The following is a 13,254-nucleotide window of genomic DNA, read 5'->3' on the forward strand; positions in this document are numbered from 1 at the left end:
GTATTTACTTCTCCAGGCTACTATTATTTATTTTGTCTATTTCTCTGAGGTAAAATTTTTTCATAATAACCCTTATTGTGCTATGGGAGACTCAAGAATATCTTATGGTCACTAAGATCCATGCTTATAGTTTCATGTGGATTATATCCATTGTTTACTAGGAAATTTCTCTTGGGATTGTCAAAGCTATAATCTGTTTCTATATATAGCTGAGTGAATCAGGGGTATGAAAGGTGACATATGTAGACAAATTCTCTATGGTTGCATGTATTTGTTTAGGGAAGATGAAAAGATAGATCAGCTTCTCTTAAAGGATTATATCAGTTCATAAATCTGATATAGAAGCTCTTTGTGGTTATTGCTACTGTTTGTCATATAAGAAAGCATTCAGAGACTGAACTTTGAGGAGTAATGTCCTCCTATTAGGTTTTTCTACATCTTGTTTCTTGCCAATTTACTCTGTAATTTTTATGGTTTATTATCCTAAAGGAGATCACTTCTCAACTCAAACCCTTTATAATTTCCTTCTTTCTACCAAACAAAATAAAATAGGGATATTAAAACCCTCTAGAAATTGCCCAAAAGCCAACTTTGAGCTTGCAAGCATGCATACTCTTTGTGTACGAAAGAGTTTAACAAATTTACTAGTCTTCATTCCTGAATGCATATGGGAGGTATTGTTCATTTGTTTACCTCTCTTTGTAATGTCCCTGCTACCATATTTCATCTCCATCTGCTAAAATACTATATTTCCTTCAAGATCCAGTTCAAACATTACATTTCTTCATCCACTTTTCTATGACCCCTGGCCTGTCCCTTCAAAAAATATGAGGGGCTTCTGGAATATTGGTAATAATCTTTTTTTTTTTTTTAATCTAATGCTGGTTACATATATGTCCTTGTTTTGTGAAAATTCACCATACATATACTTAATATGTATGTACTTTTCTGCATTTATGTTGCTTTTAAATAAATAAATAAACTGACCCAGATTTATATATTGAAATGTCAGTGTCACTAAGTATCAAAACACTTCATAAGCAAAAACGACCTGTTCTTCACACTCTCTTGGAAGTATTTTGACATGCTATTCAAAGTACTAATGATAATATTTCATTGAAAAATGTATATGTCATCAATAAATGCTGTAAAATTTCTAAATATAAGCAATATTTCCACTAGCAGCCTCATGTTTTCTCATTCTCATTCTTCTTTGAAGTGGCATATAATTATATTAATTTTTATGACTTTTTTCATGCCTTCTTTAATAATAATATACCAGCTCTCAGTTTCTCCTATTTTTTCATTCCCTTATTACAGTATTCCCCTGTTACATTAATATGGTACATTTGTTACAATTAATGCACCAATATCCAGACATTATTATTATGTGAAGCCTGTACATTATTCAGAAATACTTACTCTTTATCTAATGTCCTTTTTCTTCTCCAGGGTCTTATCGAGGGTATCACTTTACATTTATTTGTCATGTCTCGTTAGGTTCCTCATGACTATGACATTATTCTCAGACTTCCCATGATTTGGTGACCTTGAGAGTTTTGAGGAGAATTGTTCAAGTATTTTGTCCCTCTATTAGGAATTGTCTGAATTTTTTCTCATGATTATACTAGGGTTATGGTTTTCTAAAAGGAAGACCACATAATAAAACTGCCAGTCTAGCACATCACACCTCGGATACATACTATTAACATGACATTACTGTTGATGCTAATCTTGAGCTAAGGTAGTCTTCATCAGATTTATCCATTGTAAACTTATTTCTTTTTCCCTTTCCATACTGCACTCTTTGGAAAGAAGTCAAGATGCACAGGACATATTTAAGAAGTAGGGAGTTATGTTCCAGAATATCTACTGGAGCAGAAGATCTTAAATTACTTGAGATTATTTTGCATGGGGTATTTTTCTTTTCCCCCATTTTTTTTATTTACTCATTTATTTATGTTAAGAGGGACTCATGGATATTTATTTTTTACTCTACACTACATTATTTCTTTTGCTCAAATTTTCCCAGCTTTGACCATTGCAAGTTCTTTTGTTGACTCCTTAATATACCCTGTTTGTGTATGTGTGTGTGTTTATTTAGCACTTCCTTACTTCCCAGCATGCTCTAGGCTCATCTTGTATATTACTCTTGCTTCAGATTAAGAATTGGTCATTTATAAAGGAGCTCCATTTCATTTTATCAGAGAATGGCATTAGAAACCAAAATCTTGGCACCAGGTATGCTAATTGCAGTTACCATGTTGTTGCTTCTAGGCTTTTGCTGCTGACAGATCAGAGAAATATATGGGTGTGTGTTATCGCAAGTATACACACAAATATATAAAAATTTCCATATGTTTATTTGGAATGTAAACATATGTATATGCATTATAATAAACATGAATTAATACTGATTTCTCTAACTCTAATCCATGTGGTCATGTATCACTGTTATCATTTTTGCATGATTATCTGTAACCTCATTCCAACATTAGGAAACATAGCCTCCACTATGTCATCCATTTATTTAATTGCTCAAATCCATTATATATATATATATATATATATATATATATATATATATATATATATCTCCATTACATATATAATGGTTTCAGAATTGTTAATATATACCATAAGGGAAACAACTTTATCAACTAGAGGACATTGTTTTCTGCTAACTTAGGTCACTACCATTTCTCTTCACCACTTACAGTGAAATTGATTTGTATATTTGTAATGCAGTTAGATTGTTTTCTCACAGTTTGCACTCTATCTTGAGAGTCCATGGCTTCATAAACAATTTTTTTAATTTGCATGAATTGATTTACTCTTTTTGTTATGTAAAGTTCTATGGATTTTAATAAATACAGTGTTACATATTCACCACTATGGTATCAGACAGAATAGTTACAGTTACCTTAAAAAAATCCCCTGTTCTTCACCTATTCAACTGTCATCTGCTAGGGGTCCTGAACTCCTGGCAACCACTGATCTATACTGTGTGTCTCTATAATTTTGCCTTTACCCAATGTCATATAAATTGAGTTATATCGTAGCCTTTTTAGGTTCGCTTCTTTTATTTAGTGATATGCATTTAAAATTTATTCATATTTCCGAATAAATTGATAGTTCATTTTTATTATCACTGAATAACACTCCACTGTACGAAAAGAAAACACACAATTTTCTTATGCATTCACCTATTGAAGGGCATCTTAGTTACTTCTAGTTTTTGTCAAATATGAATGCAAATATGATAAATATTTGTGTTCAGGATTTGTATGGTAAATATCTAGGGACAGAAATCAGTTTGTTAAATACCTAGGAACACAATTGCTGGATCATATAATAAGATTAGATTTAACTTTGTATGAAACTGCTGAATTATCTTGCAAACTATCTTTCTATTCCCATGACTCAGGAGTGAAATTTGCTGTTGCTCTGTATCTTTACCAGCAATTGATATTTTCAGGTTTTTAAAATGTTATCTATTCTGATATGTGTGCAATATTAGCTAATTATTTTAATTTTAATTTCCCTAATGATGAATAACGTTGAATCTTTTAACTGGATTATTGTCATCTGTATATTCTTTGGTGAGGTGTCTCTTAGCTCTTCTGCCCTTTTACAAATTGAATTTTTGTTCTTGTTGAGTTTTGAGAGTTCTTTATATAGTCTAGATATGTGTCCTTTATCAGTCACATGCTTTGAAATATTTTTCTCCCCATTTGTAGCTTGTTTATTTGTTCTCATAGCAATGTCTTTCCCATTGCAAAAGTGTTTACTTTTCATCAAGTTCAACATAACATTTTTTTTTCTTTTATGGATCTCAATTTCAGTGTTGTATGTAAAAATTCATTACCAAACTCAAGGTTTTACAGATTTTATCTATAAAATAGAATTTTTATAGTTTTGAATTATGCATTTATGTTTAGGATCCATAAGACTTGTTGATAATTTCATTTTTTTTTTTTCCTATGGATGTTCACTTGTAACAGCACTATTTTTATTTGACTACAATTTCTCCATTGAAATCCTTTGCTCCTTTGTCAAATAAATTACATTTGTGTAGGTCTATTTCTGCACTCTTCATTCTGTTTCACTGATCTATATGCCTATTTGTTCCCCAATAAAATATTGTATTGATTAATATAGTTTTATAGCAAGATTTGTAATTGAGTAGCATGATTTTTCTTTCTCTGTCTTCCCCTCATCCTTCTCCTGCTTCTTTAGTATTGTGTTGTCTATTCTAGATATTTTACCTTTCTATAAAAATTTTTAAATCAGTTTGTCACTATCTGTAAAATGTTTGCTGAGATAATGATTGAGATTATTTTTAATCTATTGGCCAATTTTAGGAATAATTGACATCAATAATATTGTCTCTGCATATAGGTTCTGCACATATTTTGTTAGATTTATGACAAAATATTTCATCTTTATATTACTGTTATTTCCTTTATTTTAAATTTCAATTTCAATTTTTCATTGCTGAGATATAGAGAAACAACTGACTTTTCAATATTGACCTTGTATATTGCAACCATGCTATAATTACTTATCAATTCCATGAATTATCTTGAAGATTCTTTGATTCATAGACAATTACATAGTTTGTAAATAAACAGAGTTTTATCTCTTTCTTTCCAATCTTTATCCCTTTTATATCCTTTTCATGTCATATTTCATGAGCTAAGACTTCCAGCATAATGTTAAATAGGAGTAGAGGGAGAGAGGGTACATTTGCCTGTTCCCAATCTTAGTGGGAAAACATTTAGGTTCTCATCATAAGTATGATGTTAGCCATAAGGTTTTTGTATATGAGATTTCACTGTAGTTTTTTTCTTCTCCCTCCCTTCCTTCCCCCCTCCCTTTCTTCCATCCATCCATCCTTCCTTCCTTCTTTCTTTTCTTGGTGGGATTATTTACTACATTGAAGAAGTTACCTCTATTCCAATTTTTCTGAGAGTTTGTATTATTAATGTGCTTGGAATTTTGTCAAAGTTTCCTGTATCAATTGACTCTTTGCAAGGTAGATTATAGTGATTAATTTTTAGATGCTGAACCAGCCTTGCATAACTGGAATTGATCACACTTGATTGTGGTGTATAATTCATTTTATACATCATTAAATTTGATTTGTTAACATATTGTTGAAGATTTTGAATCTACAATTATGAGAGATATTGGTCTGTACTTTTCTTGTAATTTCTTAATCTGTTTATGGTATTAGGGTAGTAGTGGACTCATGGAATGAATTAGAAGAGTTACATCTGTTTGTACTTTCTTGAACATTTCATGGAAAACTGGTATTATTTCCACCATAATTTGGAGGGGTAGAATTCACCAGTGAAAATATCTAGGCATAATAATTTCTACTCTGGAAAGTTGTAGATTATTGATTTAATTTCAAAAAATAATGCAGGTCATCTACTTATCTTTATGTAAGTTGTGATAATCTGGGCCTTTGAAGGAACTTGTTGCTATTACCTAAATTATCAAGTTTGTGAGCATGCTGTTATTCATAGTATTCCTTTATTATCCTTTTAATGTTTGTGGCATCAGTAGTGATGAATCCTTTATATATATATATAATCTTAACCCAGCCTTCTCTGGTAGACTTCTTTAGGTCAGAGCTGTAAGTAACAAAGAGTTCTGCATCCCATCCTTCTGTGTGTCACTGTGCTCTGTCCTATCATCCAAAACATCTTTTTTTTTTTTTTCCTGTCTTCATTTTTCTTTCCTCTCTTTCTGAAACTCCAACTAAATATATACTGTACTGTTTTATACAATCTAACAGGTCCCTGAGGCTCTGTTCAATCTTTTCAAACTTTGTCTTCTTGGTGTTTATCTTCAAGCTCACTCTTTTCTCTGTTGTCTCTTATTTGTTTTAAAATTTATACAGTGTATTTTATATTTCATATAGTGTACTTTTATCTCTAATTTTTATGAATTTTTAAATAATATTTTCTATTATTTTGATAATATTTTCTATTTTTATTGAGATATAATTGCAAAGCATTTTATTAGTTTCAGATGTATAATATAATGATTCAGTATATGTTTACATCACAAAATGACCACCACAATAAGTCTAGTTAATATCCATCATCAAACATAGTTACAAATTATTTTTCTTGTGATGAGAACTTTTAAACTCTTTCAGTAATTTTCAAATATATGGTACGGTATTATTTACTATAATCACTATGTTGTGGATTACATCCCCAGGATTTATTTATTGTATGACTAGACGATTATATTTTTTAATCACCTTCACTGATTTCATACAGCTCCCATGCTTGCCTCTGGCAACCACCTATCTGTTCTCTGTATCTATGGAGTTTTATTTGTTTGTTTTGTCTGTTTGTTCTAGATTCCACATATTGGTGAGATCATACTGTTTTTGTCTTTCTCTCCCTGATTTATTTCATGTGACATATTGTCTTCAAGGTCAATAGGTCCATTCATGTTGTTACAAATGGTAGAATTTCTTTCCCTTTATATGGCTGAGTTATATATAGTATATGTTATATATAATATACAATCACATTTTTATTTACTCATCTATGGATACTTAGGTTGTTCCTATGTCTTATCTATTGTAAAGAATGCTGCAATAAAGATGAGGGCATAGATATCTTTTCGAGTTTTTGTTTCCTTTGGATAAATATTGAGAAATGGAACTGCTATATCACATGGTAGTTCTATTTTCAATTTTTGAGAAACTGCTATATTATTTTCCAGTGTGGCTGCATCAATTTACGTTCCCACCAAGAGTGTACAAGGATTTTCTTTATTCCACATCCTCAGCAACATTTGTTTCTTGACTTTTTGTTAATAGCCATTCTAACAGGTTTGAGGTGACATCTAATTATGGGTTTGATTTGCATTCCTGTGATGACTAGTAATGTTGAACAGCTTTTTGTGTACCTGTTGTTCATCTGTATATCTTTGAGAAAATGTCTATTTAACTCATCTATCCATTTATAATTGGATTTTATTTATTTGCTTATTTATTTTTATTATTTCCTTTGATGTGCAAAAGTAGTTTGATGAAATTCCACTTGATTTTTACTTTTGTTACTTTTGTTTTAGTTGACGAATCTAAAAAATCATATTCAAGACCAATGTCAAGAAGTTTTCTTCTAGGAGTTTTATGTTTCAGGTCTTATATTCAAGTTCATTCTGAGTTAATTTTATGTATGCTGTAAGAGAGTGGTCCAGTTTCATTCTTTTGTATGTGGCTGTCCTGTTTTCCCAACAACTTTTATTGAACAGACTGTTCTTTCCCCATTGTGTATTCTTGGCTCCTTTGTAGTAAATTAATTAACCATTTATGCATGGGTTTATTTCTGTGCTCTCTAACCTGTTTCCACAGATCTTTGTGTCTGTTTTTATGCCAATACTGTACTATTTGATTACTATAGCTTTGTAATATATTTGAAACCAGGAAGCTTGATGCTTCCAGCTTTCAGTCTTCTTTATCAAGATTGCTTTGTCTATTTCAAGCCTTTTTTGGTTCCAAAAAATCCTTTGCTTGTAATTAATGTGGAAAGATCATTGTCTGAAATACACACCTTAAAACCCTCAAAGGGTTCATAGTAGATAGAAACTACCTATGCAATATATGTGGGAAAGTATTTAATTTAAAATCTAATGTAAATAAACACAAAAGGATTCACACTAGAAAGTACTAAGACACTAACACATTTTAGAAATTACTATAAATCAGAGTATTTTAGAAAATAATCCAAAGTCAAAACAATCATATATATGTGCCACATCTTTATCCATTCATCTGATGATGGGCACTTAGGTTGTTTCCATCTCTGGGCTATTGTAAATAGAGCTGCAATTAACATTTTTGTATATGACTCTTTTTAAATTATGGTTTTCTCAGGGTATATGCCCAGTAGTGGGATTGCTGGGTCACAGGGTAGTTCTATTTGTAGTTTTTTAAGGAACCTCAATACTGTTCTCCATAATGGCTGTACCAATACACATTCCCACCAGCAGTGCAAGAGTGTTCCCTTTTCTCTACACCCTCTCCAACATTTATTGTTTCTAGATTTTTTGTTGATGGCCATTCTGACTGGTGTGAGATGATATCTCATTTTAGTTTTGATTTTCATTTCTCTAATGATTAACGATGTTGAGCATTCTTTCATGTGTTTGTTGGCAGTTTGTATATCTTCTTTGGAGAAATGTCTATTTAGGTCTTCTGCCCATTTTTAGATTGGGTTATTTGTTTTTTTCTTAGACCTAGAGTCTGTCATACAGAGTGAAGTAAGTCAGAAAGAGAAAGACAAATACTGTATGCTAACACATATATATGGAATTAAAGAAAAAAAATGTCATGAAGAACCTAGGGGTAAGACAGGATTAAAGACAAAGACCTACTAGAGAACAGACTTTAGGATATGGGGAGGGGGAAGGGTGAGCTGTGACGGGGCGAAAGAGAGGCATGGACATATATACACTACCAAACGTAAGGTATATAGCTAGTGGGAAGCAGCTACATAGCACAAGATCAGCTCAGTGCTTTGTGACCGCCTGGAGGGGTGGGATAGGGAGAGTGGGAGGGAGGGAGACGAAAGAGGGAAGAGACATGGGAACATATGTATATGTATAACTGATTCACTTTGTTATAAAGCAGAAACTAACACACCATTGTAAAGCAATTATATCCCAATAAAGATGTTAAAAAACAGCAACAACAACAATCAGATAATTATATATTAATGTGTTTCAGTTAGTAAGGAGATGAATGTTTGCCAGGTATAATTATATTCACTGTACATATTTTTTGTGGACAATATTTAAGATTTTTTGAAAAGAATATTGTTGATATTTCAAAAATATTCCAGATCTTTTCAGTAACAAAATGCAGTTATATCTAAGAATTTAGTTATATTCTGAAATAATGATACCTGGTTTTGTATAAATTTAATGTAAATGATTTTATCTTTTCTCTATACCTGATAAGCTCTCTTGAATAATGATTGCTATATTTGGCTTATTTTACCAGATCAAGCATAGGGGAGTTGATAATTGTTATTCCAGGTGATGCTGGAGTATAAAAAATTAGTGGGTTGTTTTTAAAACTGAAGTGTAGACCTGTAGAAGTCAAGTACAGAAGTTTAACAGCGTGAATTGAAATTGACTAAAATATTCTGTGAAAGAGTTTAATATTAGAGTTACATGAGCCTTTACTACTTCCATTCATAAGATATTTGTAGAAACTTTCCCCTTATTCACAAGGAAGAAAAGTCTTGAAACTCTGATTTAATTTCAAGCTTCAGTTAGACTCCAAACAAAATATGAAATTGAAGTGACATCATCTTCTTACTGCTGAGATGCTCACACAGTGAATATCCCACATTCCCCTAATTATTTGGGGAGGAAAATTCCTACAATCTATATTCTATCCATGTAATATCTGTAGTGATATGTGCCCACTAGATTTCTGATTACAAGGATTTGTTATTCGGAAATTTTGTTATGTTATCTCTGAGTTCTATGTCATTTTTGATGACTTAAAGTAATATCCAACTAATTTCTTGTAAAATTTTCATGATTGTCTAAAACATAGTAAGCCTCAGTGAAAATGCTTTGAAAGAATAAATAAATGTGTGCTTAGATATCAAGAGAAAGGATTCATCAATATCCCAGCTGTTTCAAAATAAGCTGACAGAGAGATTTGATTCTAAAGAAAAACTTATTTGAAGGTACAGAGCTGATGCTAGAATATCCAGTAAGGTGAAACCTTATGTTTCTGTGTGATTCTGTACAAAGGATAAAGAATGGGATCTGCAAGTTATTGGATTGAAATAATAACCAAAACTTATGAGTATATGCAATATTTATAGGAAAAAAATCCCATAACTTTTATCAAATTCTGAAACAGATTATGAAATATTAAAAAAAATCATTAAGAACCACATATCCATGGAATATTTCCCATTTCTCCACTTCACATTATATTATTTTATAAATGTCAGTTAAAGATTTTGTTTTTGATTGAAGAGGAACATATGTGATGATGCATACGACATTAAACAAAAGAGGCTGGAAATAAGATTTGTATTTTCCCCAAATTTAATTCTATTATTTGAAACCCAATCTTAAGTTTTTAAATGATTTTATTTGTAAAACACACATTTAGTTGTTTTCTTGGAGTTTTTACTCTGACATTCTATAATTTTGATGTTGGCAAATTTTTAACAGTAAATGAAAAAAAAAAAAAAAGAATAATAGTACATTATAGTGTGAATAAGCAAATATTCCAAAAGATTTTATAGTATATTCATATGACACTTACCACTGTCCTCAGAAGTGAACAGCAATGATGATTAATGTTTATCTACATATGTTGGGCTTCTGTTTATCTCTGGTGTTTGCTGCAAAATATCAGCCTTTAAACATCAGGGAAAAAAAGACTAACAACTTGGACAAATTATTTTAACAAATTAAAGCAATTAAAGGTCTTTACAAAATGCTACAATCAACATGGTGGTTCTGAAAAATAATCTAATTACAGAAATAAACTAAATTAAAAAAAACTCAAAAGATATTTTCAAAATGTTTAGTGAGATGTTATTTTCCTACATAATGTAAACAAGACAAATAATCTACATGAATTTCAAGGATGTTTTGAGCTCAGAATCATAAACATGGTTAATATATCATCATTTCCCCACATCCTGAACACTTTGTTTCCCCTGTGTAGATATTTATAACTTTAAATCTGTAAATGTATTTCATTATTATGAAAATCTGTGAGGTAAACAGGAGGGGAATTATTTCTCTCACACTTTCTTTCCTATTTTTATTGATCAGGAGATCAGAACTCAAAGAAAATATGGAATGTTTTTATTGTCAAACAGTAATGTAGTAGCATTAAAATTAGGCTTTCCTAGCTTTTTAAGTTGAACAATAATAGGAAATTAGCTTGAGTTTTTGCATAATTATTAAAAATATGATTATCCAGGTTATGGTTATCAATCATATAAGTAGCTCACCGAAATTCACAAATTTAATCTTATTTTCCTTCATTAGTGATTGGGTCAGAGAGTCTTTGTAACTTATTCATTGCCAAAGAGATATAAATAGTGTCAGATTTGTAGTGTTTCCTAAAAATACTTTATTTAACTCTTTTAGAGGGGCAGGCTTATAGCATGATCCTTTGTCCTATGTCCCTTTGCCCTCTTCCTACCTGAAATGTAAATGCAAAGCCTGATATGAAGCAATCTTTTTGTGACCACAAGGATGGGTATGAAAGCCAGTACATTAAATGTGGTGAAACAGAAATATTAAAATTTATATGGCTAACCCTAAGTAAACATTAGCTCTTAAGTAGAAAAACATTGCAGAAATAAGGGCCAGAAACTTCCAAACTTTAGTAAAGTACATCAAATTAAAATTCTAGAAGCTCAGTGAGCCCAGAAAATGTAAATAAGAAGACAGCTATACCTGAGACATCATAGAAAAACCTCTGAAAATAAAAGTTAAACAGGAATTCCTGAAGCAGCCAGAAAAAGAAAAGGATATGGTAACATAAGTAGCAATGATTTGAATGAGCGTAGATTTCTCATCAGAAATGATGAGGCAGAAGACAAATGTATAATACTTATATAGTGTTGAAAGAAAATAACTGTCAACCCAGAAATCTATATCCGGTGAAATTATCTATCAAGCATGAATGTAATTTTTTTTTTTTTTTTTCTGATAAGAGCAAAGTACAATTCATCATCAGTATAAATATACTACAAGAAAAGTAGAGGAAGCTCTTCATGTTGAAGGGAAATAATATCAGGTAGAAATTCAGACGTTCAAGAAGGAATGAAGCACACTGAATATGGTGACTATCTGGGCAAATTAATTAAATTGAAAGGAATTAAATTATTTCTTTCAAATCTAAATGAATGTTCAAAGAAAATATATGTAATATTTTCTTGTGAGACTTATAGGTTAAGACAGGAATAAAGACACAGACCTACTAGAGAATGAACTTGAGGATATAGTGAGGAGGAAGGGTAAGCTGTGACAAAGCGAGAGAGAGGCATGGACATATATACACTCCCAAACGTAAGGTAGATAGCTAGTGGGAAGCAGTCGCATAGCACAGGGAGATCAGCTTGGTGCTTTGTGACCGCCTGGAGGGGTAGGATAGGGAGGGTGGGAGGGAGGGAGACGCAAGAGGGAAGAGATATGGGAACATATGTATATGTATAACTGATTTACTTTGTTATAAAGCAGAAACTAACACACCATTGTAAAGCAATTATATTCCAATAAAGATGTTAAAAATATAAAAAGAAAAAAGAAAATGTAATACTAGTGACAATTCAAGCATAAAATTATGTCAGAGTGCATAGGTGAATGGACCTATATTGTCTTTTTTTTTTCCAGTTTATTGAAACTGTTGACAAAAAACAAAGAGACTGCTAGATATTTCTCCAACAAAATTGGATCAGTAGAGAATTGTAGTTCAAAGTCTACAACCATGACATGCCAAGTCTAAGTCCGCATCGCAGCAGAGAAAGGAGAATGCTTTTATTGAGGGGAAAAAGTAAGTTGGGAAACCTAAAATCAACAAAGTTTCCACGACTTTTTATTGGCTTTGTCCGTGCCAGGAAAGAAAGGTCTTTCTTCTTCCTGTTGGGCTCTACTATCCTTGCAGGGCACGAGAGCTCCCCTTTCTGGTCTCTCATTATTTAATTAAGGTTTCTGCTTGTTAATTATTTTACATTTCCCCTTTTTGATCAATATCTTTCTCTGAAAGCATCACTGATCAAGAGTCAGGCTTTCTAGTTTCAGCAGATTTTTGTTTCTCAATGCCTTTAAGGATGTTTTCTGGGTGTAATGCTTCATGCTGGAGGGATAGTGCACAGATTGGTAACCTATGAGGTCACATTCAAGTAATAAGGAGGGGTAGGAGGAAGAATTTACAGGCACTTTTTATCCAAAGTCCATATGTTACCAAAATGATAGAAATTAGATATTATCTGAAGCATTACATCATTATCAAAGGTTTTGTGATAAAACTTCTAATAGCCCTGGTCCAGTTATCTGGGTGTCATGTACTTCAGTTATGGGAAATCTTTACATTCAGGTCAACAGATGATGTGCTGATCCAGTCAAAGTTTGGTGATTTCTTTAGGTGTGTCATGTGAAGCCATGTCTACTCCTTGGAGTTTGGCAGCAAAAAGTTTAGTTAGTAGTACTCAATAGGGACATCTCCAG

The sequence above is a fragment of the Lipotes vexillifer genome, unplaced genomic scaffold (assembly GCF_000442215.2).
Source record: "Lipotes vexillifer unplaced genomic scaffold, Lipotes_vexillifer_v1.1 scaffold226, whole genome shotgun sequence".
In the NCBI taxonomy this organism is placed as follows: domain Eukaryota; kingdom Metazoa; phylum Chordata; class Mammalia; order Artiodactyla; family Lipotidae; genus Lipotes; species Lipotes vexillifer.